At 45.1% G+C, this 20,827-nt stretch overlaps 1 protein-coding gene across 3 annotated transcripts in view; it reads right to left on the reverse strand.

The window, feature by feature from the left end:
• The window catches only part of DNMBP (dynamin binding protein), a 141,269-nt gene that overhangs the window by 120,232 nt on the left and 210 nt on the right, over nucleotides 1–20,827 (reverse strand). For 2 of the 3 annotated variants that reach the window (XM_066601127.1, XM_066601125.1), the window contains exon 1: nucleotides 5,607–5,696. The exons of the other annotated variant lie outside the window; for it this stretch is intronic. The gene's annotated coding sequence lies outside the window, so the exon portion shown is untranslated. Of the gene's footprint in view, nucleotides 1–5,606; nucleotides 5,697–20,827 lie in introns of those variants that run through there. 3 annotated transcript variants of the gene reach the window in all.

Consider the following 20,827-nt stretch of genomic DNA (forward strand, 5'->3'; position numbering starts at 1 on the left):
ATTTAGATCTCTGTTTACACTTGCAGTCCCGTCTCGATGTCACAGGGGCTGTAGCCAATAACAAAGTTCAGCGATTGATTGCTGAGCTCTATTATTGGCTGCAGCCAATGAGACGTCCTGTAAGCCGGCGGGACTGTAGCTGTAAACAGAGATCGTAGTGGGAGCCTGAGCATAGGCGAGGGACAAAGCCGGAGCAAGGAGAGGCGAGTATATGATGATTTCTTATATTCGTGCACGGGTTGCCCCGAGATGTTACAACTAGGACAACCCCTTTAAGTTTACTCAAAACCCAAAAATTCATGTGTGACTGCAGTTAACACCGATACAGCACATTCAGGATATAGGGCAGGAGTGCTACAGCGTTAGGCCTCCTGTCCACGGGCGATTCTTCACTGAGTTATCCGCGGCGATAATCCGCATGTGGGTAACGCATGAAAGGCTTTCCATAGGATAACTATGGAAAGCACAGCCCGATTTTTGCTCGCATATAAAAATTGCGGCATGCCACGATTTTCTGCAATGAGCCTATCATAATGATAGGTTCATCGCGGTGACTTTAGGTGTTCTCCCACGGTGTAAATCCGCTTGCGTTAAAATGCAATGCCCGTGGACAGGTGGCCTGAGCCCTGATGTACTCAGTCTGCAGTACCAACCTAGGCCACTGTGCAATATACAGAGCTGAAAACAGCTAGATGGGCAGGAGTTGTGTAAAGTTAGGGCCCATATACACTGAAAGATTATCGCTCAAATGACAATTTGAGTGACAGCTTTGAGCAATCATCTTTGCACAACTCTAAGTAGCTAATTAGCTACTAAAGAGTTAATGCAGGCAGAATGGGACACAGAGATCACTAGAACAATGCAGCTGCTTTGCATATGCAAACAGCTGCATTGTTCTCCAAGCTTTCAGCTGGTGTCCCACTGAGAACTGCCAGTGGGATACCAGCTGAGAGAATCTTATCAGCACTCCCGGATGATAACTAGAAATGAGCGATTAACGAACAGCCACGCATTTAGACGCAACGGTTATAACTCAAAGGACAGCTTTTGAGCGAATTTTGAGCGATAATTGATGTGTCTAAATGGACCTTTAAGCTCCTGAGTCCTGACGCTTCTATTGTTGCCAAGAGACCTTTTGACCCATCAGATACTAATACCCGGGTGTGACTGATTACTATGTAGCAGTCCGAATATGTTGGTGCTACAGTGCAAGAAACACATTATACATTCAGATGTGCATGCTCTGGAGGAGATCTGGATGCGCCGCTCATGTTCAGTGCTAACAATGACAGGGTACTCATATGTGCCACCAGTGGTGTACATAGAAGTGATATAGGCCCATTAAATGGTCCCCCATTATGGTGTATGGCTTTCCCATCTAGGCTATGGCCAATTCTATACATCCTAGTTTGCTAACATTTGCTAACATTGCAGTTCATCTACGGAGGGGATTCCTGTATGTTTGCAGTACTCAGTAGCAATGGAATGGTGCAATCAGAGCTTGGGCCCCCTCTGCCCAAGGGCTCTACAGCAGTTGTTTTGCCTCTGTGGTACATACACCCTTGCATGGCACCATCATTCATATATGCTAACATATATGCCAGCTGCACATTAGTGCTGAGGGGCGGTTCCTGGGTGAGAATAGATGGGCAAAAGATCTCTCAAAAGACTTCAGATCTTATTGTCAAAGTTATAATATCACAGAGATGGGGTCCATGAGTTGGGCACTAGTTTAGCGGGGATTGCAGCAGTAAGGCATGGTTTATATTGATCAAGTTACTAGACTTCCCTCTCATTTTCATGCTAGTGTTTCCATTAGTCAGTTACCTGGCCCCATAATAAAACCAATCCCTCCTACTGCTTTTCTACTTACCTATGCACTGTCCTGTGCACTTTCATGTCTGCTGACCCAGAGAGAGTGCAAAGCAAGTGCACAGTAGAGTGGTGGCAGAGGAGAGGGTGAGTGGGCGAGCAACTATGTTGTCTGCTTTATCACTTGGCTCTCCCTAGTGCTCACCTGTTTACCTTTCACTTGACCATTGTGTTTACACTGGTTGAGTGGTAATTAGAGATGAGCGGGTATACTCGCTAAGGCACATTACTCGAGTGAGTAGTGCCTTAGCCGAGTATCTCCCCGCTCGTCTCTAAAGATTCGGAGACCGGCGCAGGTGACAGGTGAGTTGCAGTGGGGAGCAAGAGGGATAGAGAGAGATCTCCCCTCCGTTCCTCTGCGCTCTCCCCCGCCGCTCCCCGCCCCCCGAATCTTTAGAGACGAGCGGGGAGATACTCGGCTAAGGCACTACTCGCTCGAGTAATGTGCCTTAGCGAGTATACTCGCTCATCTCTAGTGGTAATGCTTTTAGTAACTTGCCTGCCTACTTGAGCAATGTAAACCAGTCCTTTCTGGTTAGCTTCAGCACTCCTAATTTCTGAAGATATCTAAACTAATGTTGATGTAGACCTCATACAGTAGATGTTATTATCCGACCCATGAGAATATCAGATGAGTTTCTACAGTATACATTTACCTCTGCAGCATGACAGATAGGTTAGTAAGGATTTCAGCTGCATCTGATATAGTTTATATACTGAACAGTTATGAACCCCTGGGGAATCTTGCAATATCAGTCCAAGGCTGGAAGGCAAACTGTTCCCAGCACATACAACACTATTCTTCCTCTTGTGAAAATGGAGCCAGTATGTAAATGGTGATTGAACTTTCAAAATGTACATAAATCATCAGTACAGATGAAATCACACCTACACTGCTCAGTACTGCTGTATAATGTCCTCCATGCTGCTGCTTCTCTGTGTATGATAGAGTAGCAGGATCTCCTCCGCTCTGTGTGCAGTGTATGGGAGACATCATAGCTGCAAGTTTACACCCACCAGCTCAGGGAGAAGCAGAAATTATGAAGTTGGTGAATTATGAATGAAAAAACAAAAGTACATTGAAACATTGCAGAGCTTTTCATCTCATCTCGATTCAGCTGCGCAGCTCTACATAAAAAAAAAGTATTCCTATCTTGACTGAATATTACTCAGTATGAGGAGTATGGAAACAGCCCAGCAAGCTGTGTTACCTCATTTCCATAACTCCCATTCACTTCCATGCAAGTTATGGAAACAGTTTAGCACAGCCTGCTCGGTTGTTTCTGTAACTCCCAATGACCCCGCAAGCCATCACATACAGCCAAGCCGGGGAGGACAGGACTTGAAATTGGTGTGGCATATGCTAGCTATCTGTGAAAATAACCGGGACGCCAGTGTTTTGACTCTAATAAAATATATTACAAAACGCCTTATAATTGAAGCAACGTGAGAACTTTATAGCTATAGAAAGGGGCTTACCTACCCATCTCTCATCCCCTCTACCATGGTGGTCCGCCAATGAGAGCAGCTGTATGGTCCTGGGGCCCACTTCCATATTCCCCATAGGCATGTATGAAGATAGCTGTCCAGCTCCGTAAGACAGAGCTGCTCTTACTTAAAATGACCCTCCAGTCCCGGGCAAACCAAGATGGCTACACTACTTCTAAGACTACCTGACATACACTGTGCTTTGGCAGTGCATCAGTAGTCTAAGACCCTATACGCTGCTTGACCAGTACTGCTTACATGAGGTGCAGCATGTAGTGTCATAGAATACTGATGCTCAGTGTGCTTCAGGTAGTCAGAGATTCTGGCTCATAGCGAGGATCCAGAAAGTGGACCCACTATGACATCCATGTGTCATAATTTGAGACAACCCTGTATGTGATTGGAATATTTACAAGGTCCATTACAAAATCTGTATGGAGGGTACAGGAACACAAACATATAAACACTACCGAATGATACAAAATCAAAATACATAGTACTACACCAAAGTTGAGGATACAAGTCTGCTTCCAGCATGTGATGCAAGAGAGTCGCAGAAGTCACATGTAACATGTTGGAACATGTCATCACATGATGCAATTTAAGAATGTCACGTCGACACAATTGTCGGGGCTACAACCATGTGCCAAAAGTCATCGCCAGTTGTAGTCATGGCCCAGGCTATATAGCGATTTGCAAACAGTGAGTTATACAACTCAAACTTAACAATACAATTTTTTTTCTTTCTTCTTTTATTAAGAACTCATTAAGATCACCAATTTTGATTTCCGTTTTGCATTTCCTTCAGAGGAGCTGCAGAACGAAAAAAAAAAAAAGTGTTCTGTTTTAAGTCCTATATATTTCAATGGGTTTTTCTGAAGTTCAGTTATGCCAAAAACAGCAATGTGATTGAACATGTGGTCACTCATTGGGGCATATTTACCAATGCAACATCAACAGTTCTGGCTGAACATCATATTTATCAGCCCTGCATCATTTTGCTGACACTTGAAAGTATGGGGGGAAAAAAAGGAGTAGTGATGAGGGAACTTTTGAAAAGTTCATGAGTCAGTTTATTAAACTTTTGCAACAAATTCGGTACGGTCCAAATTAGTTCAATTTGAAGCAGAAGTTCACAGAAACCCATAAAACTGGTGTATAACACTTTCTAGGAGCCATCAAAGCTCTGTATGATACCCTGAGAGCTTTGATGGCTCCTAGAGACAGTGTTATACACTAACATTGAGCAAACTGAACCAGTAGAATCCGATTTCCGGATAGAACTTTGCTAAAAGCTTGGTTTTGCTTTGTGCTGACCCGAAACAGGGTTCTACTGGTTCAGTTTGCTTAAAAGGGAACATTGCTTCCAAATTATATGGGAAAACCATACCATGCACTATGTTAAGATATTGGGTGCATACTGCATCTACATTGTATACTGATGTACCACTTGGTGTAGCTTCAACATAGCAGAATGCTGTAACTTGAAGCTCCTGGACCCCAATGCAAAATTAGTAAGAGGACCACCCACCATGTGTCATTTATAATACTGCTGTCTTATTTTCTGGCAGAGGAGCCTTGTGGCTCCCTCAGGTACCAAGACCCAAGTGCAAATGCTACATCCTTGGACTGATGTGTCACTATCACTACTTTGATGCTGTACATTATTATGCATCTGATATATAAACATAATAAGAAATGAATAGTAACAACAGCAACAATAATAAAAACCAAGAATGATAAATAATGATAGTATCAATCATACTGAGGATGATGGTAAATAAGAATGACAGTAGTCATAATACATCAAAATGACTTGTTACAAATGATCATTGTAGCAGTTTTCTCGCATAGGACACACAACAAAGTATCACAACCTGCCTGTGGGGGTATAACACACTCTACCTTGTATAGGGATAGTCAGAGATGTACCAGTCCCTGCCATCTTTAGAATATAAATGTAGCAGAGCTAAGTTGGTTCATTTGACACAAGTCCTTGTGCTAAACTATATGTGTTGTTTTACGTAGGAATCAAACATTACAGATACCTTAAACCATATAGTTTCAAGAGTTGAATGACAAATTCAGCTCTGCTACATCTGTAGTTCCCCTGTGTACTAGCAGCCTGTCTCCACCAACGTACAGGGCAGAGGTTAATATTTACCAGATCTTACCCCTCCCTGATGATCCCCTCTCCCTATTCTGCCATTTTTGGATACTCTGGCCTCTTACGGGGGTCTCCCTACCTGCTCCCCGATGTCAGCACGTCCTTCCCTGGGCAGCCTGTCACTTTCTTTCCTTACTAGAGGCTCCAACAAGTCAGTCCGGCCAGAGCCAGCCCCGCCTGGAGAGAGTCATGAGACTGCCCCCCTCCCACATGCTTCCCTCCCAGCCTGGGATCACTCCCCTGCCTGCCTGCTACACAGCACACGGTGCACCCTGCAGACCTGAAGGTGGTCTTGACTGGCAGTGCCCCCTTCTAAACTGGGCACTCTGGAAAGGAAAGAGTTAAAACAACATACTAATGAGGGCAACAGGCTCAATTACAGATATATGTGTCTGCAGAGTATTATAATTCACCCCAGAGCTGCTGCAGAACCTCTTTTTGAAGTAGGGAAGCTTTATATAAGCAAATGAAGTTTTGCAAAAGCAATATAGGTTGGAATACGGACTTCTGCAGAACTTCTTTAGGCCGCATGCACAAGGCAGAGCTGGATTCCACAAGCGGAATCCCGCAATGGAATACAGCCCTGGCAGCAGCAGAGTCAGCACGTATCTGCTTTCTTGATCTTCATCTGTACTGCGGATAGTCGGTATGGTTTGCCGTCAGACATGCGCAGTACAATTTTTTTTTCCACTCCTGCTTTTCCCGTGGAATCCGCGGCCCACCCACAATGTCAATTGTGGATGGGCCACAGGTTGGAAGGCTTCTATTGACTTTAATGGAAGTTGTCCGTATAGACACCGGAGGAGAATGGAACATGCTGCGATTTTTCATCCGCGAGCGGAAACCATAATTGGATTCCACTCATCCGCATGAAGAATCACTTTTGCATAGCATGCTATGGGCGGTATTTGCTGCGGAATATGGAGGTGGTCACCCGCTCTGGATTTCGCAATTCAAATCCGCCCATGAGCAGTCACCCTTAGGGCTCCTACACACTTGCGTTTTTTTAATGCTGCGATATCGCTGTGTTTTTTTGACGCAGTAGTCAATGGGACTTTCTAATGTTAAAAACGCATCGCACAAAAATTGCAAAGCACCAACTTGCGATGCGTTTTTAACATTAGAAAGTCCTATTGACAATCGCATTAAGAAAAACGCAGCGATATCGCAGTGTTAAAAAAAAACGCAAGTGGGTGTGAGCCCTTACAGTGAGAACAACTCATGTATCTCAAAAAAGATGTTCTGCAGCAGCCAAGGTTTGTATATAGTACACTGCTATATTTGATGCAGAACATCAAGGAGTTTCTTCATGTTTATAAAAGGGCTGGGAAGGAATAAGTAAACACCCCTTCCATAAACACACATTGGATTGACTGAGCGTGCGTGTTTATTGCATTGGCAGAGTAAGGATAAGCTGCTGCCAGAAATCTCTGGCAACGCTGATCTCCAGGGATGTTAAAATCCAACATGTCTGATCCTTGTTTCTTTGGACATCTCAGCTCCCTTCATCCACTGTAGTGATTGGATTGTTTAGATTGGAAAGAAGGCTTTTTAGTTTCTTTATCAGTAACAGCGCCACTCTTTCCATGGGTTGTGTCTGGTATTGAATTGAGCAAGGAAGAGGGGCAGGTGGCGTAGAACCCAATTCAGAGGAGTAGGTGTGCAATTATTGCAGGCTTTGTTTGTACATTTCTGCACAACTAACTGGAGCTGCTAATGTGGTACGTGCCAATAAGCAAGACAGGTGAGTGAAGGAACTGCCAACAGACTCTACCACAGGTAAATGGTAAGGTGGTCACTCCTCAGTGCATATAGAACTGCTCATGTGCAGAGGGGAATGGGGAGTATGCATTATAAATTAAAATGCTCAAGAATAGTGAGTGTAGTGGAGTGGAGTGGAGGGGTGCAGAAAATTTAAAGGGGTTATCCACGTGAAACCCTTCCCAGCCAAGATGTACATATATATCCTTGAGCAGGGAGGGGTTAATGATTTTCAATCTGACAACCATGATGTCAAACTTTAGTGACCAAAACCCTTGCTTTGTGAGCCAAAAAAGAGCTTGTTCCGCCCCTGCAATACCAGATATAGCCAAAGTTCTGGAAAAAAACACCCCCGTATGGTCCTTACAGGACGGCTGATTATAGAGGTTTCCCAGTGCTTTCATGGACTTCAATGAGACTTATCCACATTACAGTCCAAAAAAATTTTTATGGCTCATATTTAAACTGGGAAAAGCCATATCTAGTTATACACTTTCCCTGCACAGGCCACTGCTGGCCACTCAGATAAGGCAACCTCTTTAAGGTAGTGATGAACTACTGTACTTTTCGCTTGAGGGCCCTTGGCTGCTCATCCTGTGGCCACTTGTCCCCCTTTTTCCCTGTTTTCATCTTTGTATGGTGCACAGTATACAGCCCACAGCTCTATGTGCATCTGCTGCATACACATACTTAAATGATAGAATTCAGTCTACATGCAGCTACCACTAGAGGGAGCTTACTGCATACTGACATTAATATTAACACAGTATAAAGCAAGCACTAAAGTTCCCCCTAGTGGTGGCTGCAAGCAGGTGGAAATTTATTATTCGCCTCTATGACTATGCAGGTTTTTGGAGCTACCTAGTGAGGTATGTGTAGGCACTGATATGGTTAACTTATTAATGAATTGTTCACTTGTCTATTATACACCTGTAAGTGATTTACTTATTTCCCTGTTTGTATATATGTATGTTACTGTGTCTGTTGAGACTGAGCTTGATAAAGACCCTAAGCAAGGCCGAAACGTCGCCAGTCTTTTTATGGAGGAATAAAAAGCTGAAATTTTCTTCAAATACATCTGATGCTGCCTGGTTTACTCTTTACATTGGCCCCCCTCCCTACAAACTGACACTCCTTTAATAACTGGGCAGAGCGCTCCTGAATCACTCTTCCTGATCATAGACAGAACTGTGCAGCAGCATAACTACAACTACACAGTCCTCTCTACCCCCTCCCGGGGTCTATCTGTATGAACAGGGCAGGGAGCCAACAGGGAGGTACAGCCAGAGTTATGCTAGAGCCTGGAGAAGTGAGTAGCCACTGGATCACAGGTATGCAACATTAACCTATTTATTGCCCTAGACCACCAGGGGTACTGCAAATAACACTCTCAATGCTCTGGAACACTAAGTATACCAACATTAACCTCCTTCTCTGCACTACACTATCATGTATTATGATCTCCTTATGACCTCCCTCAGTGCCCTAGACCAGTGTTCCCCAACTCCAGTCCTCAGGGACCGCGAACAGGACTACTGCACCCACCAGGTATACTGACATTAACACATTCAGTGTTTCCAAACCACCAGGTATACTAACATTAACCACTGTACTGTGCTAGACCACCTTAAATGATTACATTAACTCCTTTACTGCTTAAACCACCAAGTATACTAAATTTAAAGCGTTTTCCAGCACTAAACTATTGATTATCCAACCTCAGTATAAGTCATCAATAGTTAACCAGCGAGGTTCTCCGTTCGGGATCCCAGTGGATCAGCTAACTAATTGAAGAGATTGTGGTGCTTGGGTGAGTGCTGTGGCCTCTTCTTAAGGCTTTATTCCCACGAGCACCTATCGGCCGCCGTTTTCCCGGCTGGCCGATATACGCTACGTTGGGAGCGGAAAATCTGGTGAACGGGTGCACAAATCAAATATTTGTGCACCCATTCAGATGGCCTAGTGAGCCCGGCGCAAATGCACCGAGCTCACCAGGCCATCGCCCATTTCCCCTCCCTCCCCATCGCAGGCTCACCTCTGTTCCTCCCCGCTCATTCTATGCAATGGAAGGGGGTGGGTGGAGTGGAGCTAAGCGCCTGTTCGCCCCACCTCCTCTCATTGATGGCTATGGACAAGGGGCGGGGAGAGGGCAGGCACTTAGCTCCGCCCCATCCCACCCCCTCCCATTGCACAGAACGAGCAGGGAGGAACAGAGGTGAGCCTGCAAAGGGGGGAGGAGAACAGAGGGAGGGAGTTTAGCAGCCACGCTGCTAAACTCCCACCTACGACCGCTGCCATGGGCTCCCATGGGAGTCCATGCAGCGGCCGACGTATTCCGGACCAAAACATAGTTTCAGGACTATGTTTCGGGCCCGACGTAAAAATGCCCGGTGCTATAATGGCTTGGCCAGGCGTTTTTACATCTCAGAAATACGCCCATGTGATCTGATGAATTGAAAAACGTCCGGCCGATATGCGCTCGTTGGAAAAGCCCTAAAAGTGTGAAATGAGGTTCATCTCACATGGTTTGAAAGCAGCTCAGCTTCATTCAAGTGAATGGGATTGAGCTGCTATACCAAGCACAGCCGCTATATAATGTAAGGCACTGTGCCTACTATGAACTGAAGTGAGGAGTACCTAGGGCTCCAGTAGAGCGGTAGTAAAGTGTAGGTAGTGGAACATGAGGCTGAACTTAAAAGTAGCTCTGGGATTAAGTACTAGAGAGAGTCCCTGGTTTAAAGTGAACTTTCCCTACTATAGCTATTCTCTGCATTATTAGCCCAGTGAACTGTGGGAGAATCGCTGAGAAAGAGTGTAGAAGTGCACCCGATGCCGATACTACTTTCAACTAGCACACCACCAAACTGACGCCACTTCTGGAGTAATAGTTACTATGATAATCTACTTGCCTTGTGTTACCCCATTGGCATTTAAGAGCAAATATCAAGTTTACAGTAAGCAAGTAGTCCTCAAGTGATTTGACCTAGGAGTTACAGGAGTTGCACCTCCTCTGCACACCAGGTAGGATGTCCTATGGGTCTACCATATCATCCCCTTTGTACTCCAGTCTAGAGCGCTTTCTTGTCAACTCATACTGAGAGCTGTCTTGGGGTATAGCAATGCCCAATCTAGCTGAGGGGACTTTCCGACTGGAAGCCTCCTGGGATCAATCCTCCAAGACCTGTTCTTCACCCTCACCTACCATGTGACATTTGACTTTTTATGTAGCAGAGGTTTATGCATCCCTCTCCAGCATCAGGGCCTGAGTGTGACTGCTACCACTGGCGTAACTATAGGGGAGGCAGGGGGTGCGGTTGCACCCGGGCCCAGGAGCCTTAGGGGGCCCATAAGGCCTCTCTTCTCCGTATAGGGAGCCCTGTACTATGAATAAAGCATTACAGTTGGGGGCCCGGATACAGTTTTTGCACTGGGGCCCCGGAGCTTCACCTCTGACTGCTACCTATACATCCCCTATAGCCAGAGGCATAATGTGAAGCTTCTGGGCCCCAATGCAAAATCTGTAACAGGGCTTCCAACTATTATGCTTTATTCATACTACTAGGCTTACTATATGGAGAAGAGAGGCCTTATGGGCCCCCTAAGGGTCCTGGGCCTGGGAGCAACCACATTCCCTATAGTTACGCTCCTGCCTATAGCTACTACCCTGGCAAAACTGCAAATGCCTATGAAAATGCAGCAGCTTTCCTGGATGAGGAAATATTCCAGCAGCTCCATCCGCTTTATACTGTGATCCAGTGCAGGTTTTTTCCTCCACTCTTGCACAAAAGCCTAATGAGTCTCATTCACTGGGACACAATAAAATTCCTAGTGTAAGTGTGTTTTCCTTTTGTTAGGTAAGACAATGCACAGCAAACTATGAGACAAAATGAGAATCTTACTGGAATCATCTGTGAGCAGCTGAGTCATCCCCAAAATCAGATTTAGTGTTGGCTCCCTGCTGGAAATGTACTTTATTCTGTTGTAATTTACTGAAAAGAAAGTAAATGACCACTAAACTCCGGTAATAAGAGACTCAAATATCAGCCTGGTATATACAGCGGGTTACAACCATGAATGGTAGGCATTATGGTTGGATCTGGAAATTGCACTATAAGCAATTCTCTTAGGGTGCTATTACATTTGTGCGCTAACAGCTTGCGTTTTCCCAACAATTGCTGGGCAGCATCAGTAAGAGCAGGTGCTGCTTGGTAATTAGCACTATTACAACTTGTTAAGAATGCTAATTGCGCTTACAGATGCCACCTGGCAAATACGTTGCGAGATGCACAAAAATCACACGGGGAAAAAAACATTGTTTTTAATGGGTGTATTTACATGTGAAGTAGCAATACAAGAGACAAACTGCAGCATTGTCAATCGAGGCAAGCCACACTGCAGCTAGGGGGCCCATGGAGGCAGGAGGCTGCAGGGGCAAATGGCTACATCCCTTGTCCCACCACTAACTTGAGGGCCACAGAGGAGGCACTATAGTTTTGAGGTGCACAGAGGGAGCACTATAACTTTGAGGGCCACAGAGGGGGGCACTGTATTTTTGAGGGCCACAGAGGGGGGCACTGTATTTTTGAGGGCCACAGAGGGGGCACTGTATTTTTGAGGGCCACAGAGGGGGCACTGTATTTTTGAGGGCCACAGAGGAGGCACTGTATTTTTGAGGGCCACAGAGGAGGCACTGTATTTTTGAGGGCCACAGAGGGGGCACTGTATTTTTGAGGGCCACAGAGGGGGCACTGTATTTTTGAGGGCCACAGAGGGGGCACTGTATTTTTGAGGGCCACAGAGGGGGCACTGTATTTTTGAGGGCCACAGAGGGGGCACTGTATTTCTGAGGGCCACAGAGGGGGCACTGTATTTCTGAGGGCCACAGAGGGGGCACTGTATTTCTGAGGGCCACAGAGGGGGCACGGTATTTTTGAGGGTCACAGAGGGGGCACGGTACTATTAAGGGCCACAGATGGGGCACTATAATATTGAAGGCCAGAGATTGAGCACCATTAATTTGAGGGCCATAAATGTGGCACTATAACTTTGATGGGCACAGAGGGGGCACTTTTCTTGGTGGGGGAGGCAACGCTGAATTGCTATGGGGATCCATGATTTCTATGTACACCCCTGATGAAAAACCAAAGACAGGTCCCAAAATAAAGAAGGAAATATATCTGACTATATGAAGGAATTGCCCATGGAGATTGACCAGGGCAAGCCCCAGAGAGGAACCTGAAGAGCATTTTTTACAGCCTGTAGGCTACAAAATACTAGTGGGATATTAGGGGAGTCTTCTAAAATTAGTTTTTTATGAGCCTAAAATCCTAAAAAAAGACCAAAACATTTGTATATACTTATTTTGCAAATTCACCTAATTTCTCATGTCAAGGAAGAAGTGAAAGCAAAGAGAGAACGAGAATGGAGAACTTCTATTAGGAAGTAGTTTCATTAAGCTATATTCACATGGCATGGTTGACGTGCAGTAAAAGACACGTAAAAACACAGGGTGTTCTTGCTGCATTTTGTGATGTAGTGTGATAGACATGATGATTATTTATAAAATGTCTATCGCTTTGTATAACCCAAATGTATTATGCTATTGTAATGACTTCAGCCTAATGTGGAACTCTGCTGCATAAGGAAAGAGTTAAATCACAGTGTTATATGTTATTGCTTGAGTGTTTTCCCAGTCCTCCCCATCCCCCACACACAGAATCTTCTTGAACAAAGGGATATCTACTTTCACTTTCAGATTTGGACACATGTTAAAGACAAAGGCTTCTACTTGAGAGAGGTGGGGAGAAGGGGAGGCGGGGGATTCTATATGATCCGACAAATGAGAATCCTATATGTTACTGATGTAACCTGTTGCACGCCCATTGTGTGTCTGTACAATAAAAGGCCCTGTCTGGCTGTTTCTGGGCAGAGAGCCATTTTGGATATGAGGCTGATAGCTTGTGTCTAATTTGCTCCACGATGATGTGTGCACACGATACAAATTAGGAAAGCGACAAAATACCCCAAAAGCCTGCTGGAGAAAATCATAATCCAGTTCAGTGGCGTCTCCTGGGTGGACCGAGTTAAGAGATTTTGATTTCTTTCATTCTGGAAAAATACAGAGATCGGCGGATGGCACGCAGAACTCAGGGGCCCGAAAATCTACAGAACACGGTAAGATTGCTTTATGTAAATCTACCGATGTGATCTGGGTTCTGACTGCTTTTCTGCCTGTTCCTGGTCCAGAGTGATAAATCAATGAAAGGCAGGTAATATAGTTCTTTCTTACTCGGAAAAGACCACCGTTTTAACCTGCTTAAGGGGTATTTTGTATGCTGTGTCTGTTATGTCTGAGACGGTTAAAAATTGTGTATACAAGACCAAGAGATAAATTCTGTGAGGGTTAATGTGTCGGGAGGGCGGACTCGGCTGTTTAAGTCTGAGGGAACACGCCAGTGACACGTGCTCCTAGGTAAAACTAGTGTGAGGTTAGGAAGATTTATGATACGAATACTTACCATATGATTGAGCGTGTTATGTTCTCATATGTGGAAAGGTATTTACGGGTGAATATAGCCGTGGTGTGACGGCTGATTTCTCCAGAATATTATTGAGGTTTTGGTCATTGAAAATAATCGTCAGTCTCTGTGTATAGCTAAATGTCCTGTCTAGATCGTGTACAAGGAGTGCTCTTGGGGATTACTAGTATACGGTGGGCTGTTATAAAGGTAGATGAGATATATACCTTGAGCCGTTGTGGGTATTCTCCAGTAATCCCGTCTGTCTGGTATTATAGAAAGAATGTGCAGTGTTTATTGTTGGGGGGAGGGCTGCTGATAAGAGTGAACTGAAAGCTTTTTCCAATTAACCCTTTCTATTTACTTTGTCTTTCCCTGTGTTTTATAGAATTAATGCGTATTGTAATCTGAGTGGGAAAGAAGGGTTATATGGGAAGGATTTGAAGAAAGCAGATTTTACAAAAGAAACAGTACTGTGTGCAGAAACTTTGAATAGAATAGAATAAGCAGGTAGCATAGAGTTGAGCAAAGTGAGCAAGGACAAAGGTCATAGAGCTTGTGATTTGGTTACTGAACAATGGGAAAGGATCAGGAAAAGTTGCAGAAAGAAATGCCAGGTTATAGACAGATAAGATAGATTGTAGAAAGTTTTCAGAAGATGAGCAGGAAGCCTAGCAGAAAGAAATGTGTTTTTAGATTGCTAGAAGGAGGTATAATGTAGTTAAGAGATTGAAGAGGGGAAAGCATGTAGGGGGGGTATGTGTATTGCTTATGAACAATGTAATGTCTTTGTGTTGACTACAGCCCCTCCCTGTAATGGCGGCCGTGCTTGCAATGTTTACAATCCAACATAGTGTGACTCTGCAGTAAATGTAGTGAGGCCTGCCCCCACCCTGAAGTTATTTCCCCCCATGTGCTCACTTTCAGGGTGTGTGATGTTACTTCCGGTCCCTCCCCATCCGGGGCAGGACCTGGCCCCGCCCCTTCCTCCTCCAGCGGCCATCTTGCCTCACCTGGAAGTGCTGCTACTCAGCAGCCATTTTGCCTCACCTGGGAGTGCTGCTGCCCCTGGCCCCGCCCGTTCCTCCGGCAGCCATTTTGCCTCACTTGGGAGATTTGTAGCCCCGCCCCTTTCTGCCTCTGGCGGCCATTTTGCTGCATTTGGGAAGCCTATATTTCCCAATGCCACTGTATCCAGTGCTAACATCATGATTGTCTGAACAAAGGTTTCGTTTGACCAGACTTTGTTACGCTCCAAGATGTGGCCACTTTGGATGTGTGATAAGTTCAGGGAAACAAACCTTTGTGGAGATGCAGCTTGGGACATAGTAGATGACTAAGCTGGTTTATAGTGCATGGAAGATTGGAGTTGATGCATGGGGGACAGAGGCCAGGAATACATGACAGGGGACGCTCTCTCATGTTCCCAGGGGCTCTGTTTTCCACTGCCCGCTTCTCCAATGGATGCTCAGACAGATGATGTTACGGAAGGCTCCTACAGATGAAATAATTTCCCTATAGTCACCCAGCAAACTTTTTCATGCAATTTGGTGAAGTAATTTTACTTTTTATGTGAAGAAAGAGGGACTGAATTGCCCAGAGTAGGATGTTAATTCATCCGTATTTTTTAGTTTTTCTTTAAGTCTTTTGTATATTCTAGTGTCAGTCTACACTGAAGCTATAATTATATTCCGACAGGAGAGTAAAAGCTAAACGCTGGTCATACCCTGAAATACTATTACACTGGGTGACGTAAAATTTTACTTGTGTTGCGCCCCCTTGTGTTAAAAAATGCTAACTGCGACCTGAAATAAAAAAAAAAAAAATTTTTTTAAGGAGATTTTTGCTCAGACTTCGCTGCATACAATGTCACCTTGACCTACAAAGTGCTTGTTTTTGTGCCTCTTGGTTTACTAGTTTGAACGCAATGACTCTTTTTCCATTGAGTATTGCGGTTCAAAAGGGGGGAGGCATAGGTGATCTGGGTCATAGATGATCTAGGTGTTGTAGATCAGCTATTGGGTTTGGAAAAAAAATAAATAAATGATTTTGTGCTACAAGATTCCGAGCCATGTGAAATAGAACATCAGAACGATTATTTAGTACTAATTCAGTAAGAAACTGCAGATATGCAAACAGTTATCAGAACCTCTGTTGATAATGCATATGTTGAGCTTTTTGCAGATGGTACCAGGGTGAGGATTGATGACTCCACATCGGATATGCAGTGGTCACACAACAAGATGTCCTAGAAGCAGAAGCTCTGCCTCCGCATGTCACAGTACAATAAGCGGAATGGAAGGCCCTCACTGAGGCGAGTAGAGTGGCGAGAGGTAAGACCGGCAATCCTTTACACTGACTCCTGGTATGCATTTGGCATAGCTCATGATTACGGCCCAATATGGAAGGCCAGACAGTTTTCTACCTTAGCAGGACAACCAATTGAGAATGGTGCAGCGGTACAGAGTCGCATGGAGGCCCTACTTCTACCTGACAAAGTTGAGAGTTCGCACCGATTCCTACACTGGAGAGGCGAGAGACGACACCCTCGCTGACAGCGCAGCAAAGGCAGCGGCCCTCAAGCCGTGGAAGAAAGAAGAAAGATACTGACAGCATGAGTCAGTGGTAAAAAAAAAAAAAAAAAACTTTGGACATTGACAAAAATTTGGACTTTGATATGCTAAAGACTTTTACAGTTACCAGCCAGCAAGGAAGGAAAAAATAAATGGACTAATATGGGAGCAGCAGAAACAGGACAGCGTGTGGTGAACGGTCAACAGCACTTGCCCACCACAGTTCCTGTATCCCATGATGGCCCAGCTGATGGATGGAAAGACCCACCTAGTAAAGCAGTAATGACGACGACGCTTGAAAGAGGTTGGGCGACTTCTAGATTCTCTGTAGCTGCTGCATCATTTGTCCGGTTTAGCATGATCTATGCCATGGGTAAGTCAGGGCAGAAGTAAATTTGCCACACCACACTTGCCGGGACCACTCTACCCATTTCAGGGATTGCAAATTGACTACGTTCAGCTCCCCACTTGTTGGGAAGTATGACTACGTGCTTGTTGTTGTTGATGTCTTTGCAGGTTGGAGGCCGACCCTGTTACCAAGGTAAACAAGTAGGTAACCGCAAAGAAGCTCATGAACGAGGTAAACTGTGAATATGGGGTACCAGAAGTGATTCAGAGTCAGACAGAGGTATAAACTTTGCAGGTGAATGTAACATGTCATGTCTGCTCTGGATGTATCCCAGGCCTTTTACATACTGTACCACCTTTAGTGTAGTGGAAAGGTGGAGAGACGTAGTGGCACGCTAAAAGTAAGATACTTAAAAATGACGCCACTTTGGAAAGACTGTCATCCAATAGCCTTATACAGTGTTAGATATGAACCCAGGGGGGATTATACATTATCTCCCTATGAGATTGTTTGGGCTAGCCCCAAGGCTAGGTCGTTACTATCCTCAGTGGTTACAATTACAATCTGATGTGTTGACTGAGTATGTGATTTCCGTTGTTAAAGAACTAACCAAAGCCTATGCACAGGTGTTCTCTTCCAGACTCAGAGGCAGACACTGGGACACATATCTTGCAGCCTGGGGATTGGGTGTGCGTCAAGAAGTTCCTCAGGAAGCACCCTCCTGAGCCCAGATTTGATGGCCCCTACCAGGTGCTTCTGACTACTGCCACAGCTGTGAAACTAGCCGAAAGACTTACATGGATCCATGCTTCATACTGTAAGAAAGCTTCAGATCCGGGAGACCAGTCTTAAGTTGTGCCAAAGACATTACTCTGGTTAGGGCTAGTGAGAGAGGAGGGTGGCAACCGGAATCCCTAGTCGGAAGAATATGAGGGTATGGTTACCTTCTAGTATAACTCGTCCAATGCTCAAGTAGCCGCATATTCCTTCGACTATTGTACTGTGGTCCCGTGTCTAGGCGCAAGATCCCACCGCAGGCCAGATTTAGCCCAGTCCAGCTGGTTATATGACTTATATACCCGGGGAATACAATATGTTTGCGCCACTGATAACGTCTGGGGAGAAGACTGCCGTTATTGGGGATTAGTGGGATGGAACACAGAAATAGACTAGTCCTATAAACCGCGAAGTGCCTTAAATAAGAAAGGGAGGAGCGGGAAATCCCTAATTAGTCGTATAACCCTCCTTGAGAATAATAAGGACAGCAGGTATTGGAAGGCTGAACTTAGTATGTTGCTTGGTTTTAATGCGGTTTTACATTAACCATGGGAGATCCAAGCCCGGGGGACGGGGAGACTTATAGTCTGGGGACATACCGGTACGGGAGGACAGATCCCTTAGGGAAGTTTAAAATAAGGGATATGGTAGATGCAGCCGAATGGAAGCCTTCACTTAGTCCTGTGCCCATAATTAACCCCCTCCGCCGTAAGATAAAGACCTTGACGAACATGATGATCATAGCCGACCCTACCTTTTGAGGACACCTTGACAGTAGCGACTGGCTACTCTGACCAGAATCTCTGGTTGGAGTTGATGAGGTACAATGCTAACAGGAGCAACAAGTCTAACTGTTGCGTGTGCGGTAGTGCCCGACCACACTTGGGGATGGTCCCCCTAAATCTCCCTGTAGATGCTGAAGAGTGGTTTATTAGTCTCTTCACGAACATTTCCGCTAATTACACTGTCCGTGAGAAATGGAAGAAGGAATACTCTATAACTACTTAAGTGTTTTGCACCGGAGAGAGTGTTACTGACTACCCTGGAAACTACACCTGCCAGGCAAATAGGCAGGGTGGAGGGAGATTTTTGGGGAACTCACCAACGGGTATTGCTCCTCCTACAGTATGATAGGAGGGGAATAGATGCAGAATCAGGTCCAGTCCTTAGGAGACGTTTACTGGCTTTGTGGAGACATGAGGTAGAGGACCCGCCTGGAGGGTAATTGGACAGGGGAGTGTGCCTTAGTAAAGCCCTTATGCTCCTCCACATCCTGTCAGACACCAATGTTTTCCTTGTTTGAAAAAGATGAAGAGCCAGTTCCGATAATGCCAACCACATGCGCTACCAAAGAAAAAGGAGAAATGTACTAGTACTGCGCCTGCCCCGATCTCCTAAGATGGACTGTCAGTGGAATTCCCATTTGCCTAGGGATAGTGCAGAAGACCTTAGGTTCCGGCGAGGGCACACCCTGTGGGGTGTTAACTTGTACAGACAGAGGGTATGGATGCCCGGAAATGAGCCCAGGGAATCCATGGCCTCCCTCTGAGGTGAGGTAGGGATCCCCCCCTCTTAGGAGTAGGGACTTACGGGCAGTGGGAAAACCCTGACGCAAGGGTGAGGCGACTTGGACGTGTTCACCATTAGGACTATCTCCAGGAGGGACTTTGGTGTGGGTGAAGATTAGGGAGTCCCACGCCGTGCGTACCTGTGCACGCTACTAGTATTGTAACATTATGCTAGAGCGAGAAGAGAGACCCCTGGTGGTAGCTTTGATCTACACGTGTACATTGACGTCATAGGATAGCCAAGGGGGGTACCTGACGAGTTTTAAAAATTAGAGACCAAGTTAAAACTAGATTCGAGTCCATTTTCCTGATCATTAGGGTAAATAAATGTTGACTGGATTAATTATGTTTATTATAATTAGCAGTGGTTTATAAATTATACTAGAGACGCCTTATAGGGACTAGTCGACCAATAGGACCTACCTCGACTATGACTTTTTTAAAAATAGAATGGCCTTAGAGACGACTTTAGCTAAAAAGGAGAGTGTCTGAAAGATGATAGGGGAGACTTGTCATACCTACATCCTAGACGACACGTGACCCGCGGGTAAAGACGCAGTTGCCATTAAGAAGCTGACCGCACTAACTAAAAAGAGCTAACTTTTGGGACCAGCACTCGCCATGGATGAGCGGGTGGTAAAGGATCCTGGCACAGACGGGCGTCGCTGTTGTATGTGAACTGATGGTTATCTTTTCTGTTCTAGTCTGCTGTGTTATCCCCTGTGTCAGAGAGACCTGTGAAACTGATGCTGGAAAAGCCGCTCCCACCATGAGTTTGCTGGATGCATCCCCAGAAGGAGTGGACAAGTCCTACACCCCCTTGAAGACCCTAAAACGAACCTTCAACGCGCTCCAGTTATAGGCTCATGCGCAGAAGACTGTGAAAATTAGATAAAGAATTAGAGGATAGACATTTTAAGGGGGGATTGTGATAGACATGATGATTATTTATAAAATGTCTATCGCTTTGTATAACCCAAATGTATTATGCTATTGTAATGACTTCAGCCTAATGTGGAACTCTGCTGCATAAGGAAAGAGTTAAATCACAGTGTTATATGTTATTGCTTGAGTGTTTTCCCAGTCCTCCCCATCCCCCACACACAGAATCTTCTTGAACAAAGGGATATCTACTTTCACTTTCAGATTTGGACACATGTTAAAGACAAAGGCTTCTACTTGAGAGAGGTGGGGAGAAGGGGAGGCGGGGGATTCTATATGATCCGACAAATGAGAATCCTATATGTTACTGATGTAACCTGTTGCACGCCCATTGTGTGTCTGTACAATAAAAGGCCCTGTCTGGCTGTTTCTGGGCAGAGAGCCATTTTGGATATGAGGCTGATAGCTTGTGTCTAATTTGCTCCACGATGATGTGTGCACACGATACAAATTAGGAAAGCGACAAAATACCCCAAAAGCCTGCTGGAGAAAATCATAATCCAGTTCAGTAGTTCTGTTTTTGTAATGCAAATGTATCAAAATCACAGCAAAAGCTCACGTGGTTTTGCACAATATCTACTGTGCCCAAACTGCCCTTGTAAATGCACCCTATAGCTGACAGCCAAGATACTGATAGCATATACCATCACTTTCTGATTGATCGTAGTCTGACCACCAGGGCCACCATTATCCTGTAAATTAAAGGGGATTTCCAGGCTAAAACTACTGATGACCTATCCTTAGCATAAGCCAATCGGTGGAGGTCTGCCATTGGAGACTCCCGTCGTGGAAACACAACAACTGGGTTATAT

This window comes from Eleutherodactylus coqui, chromosome 4 (assembly GCF_035609145.1).
Source record: "Eleutherodactylus coqui strain aEleCoq1 chromosome 4, aEleCoq1.hap1, whole genome shotgun sequence".
Lineage (NCBI taxonomy): Eukaryota > Metazoa > Chordata > Amphibia > Anura > Eleutherodactylidae > Eleutherodactylus > Eleutherodactylus coqui.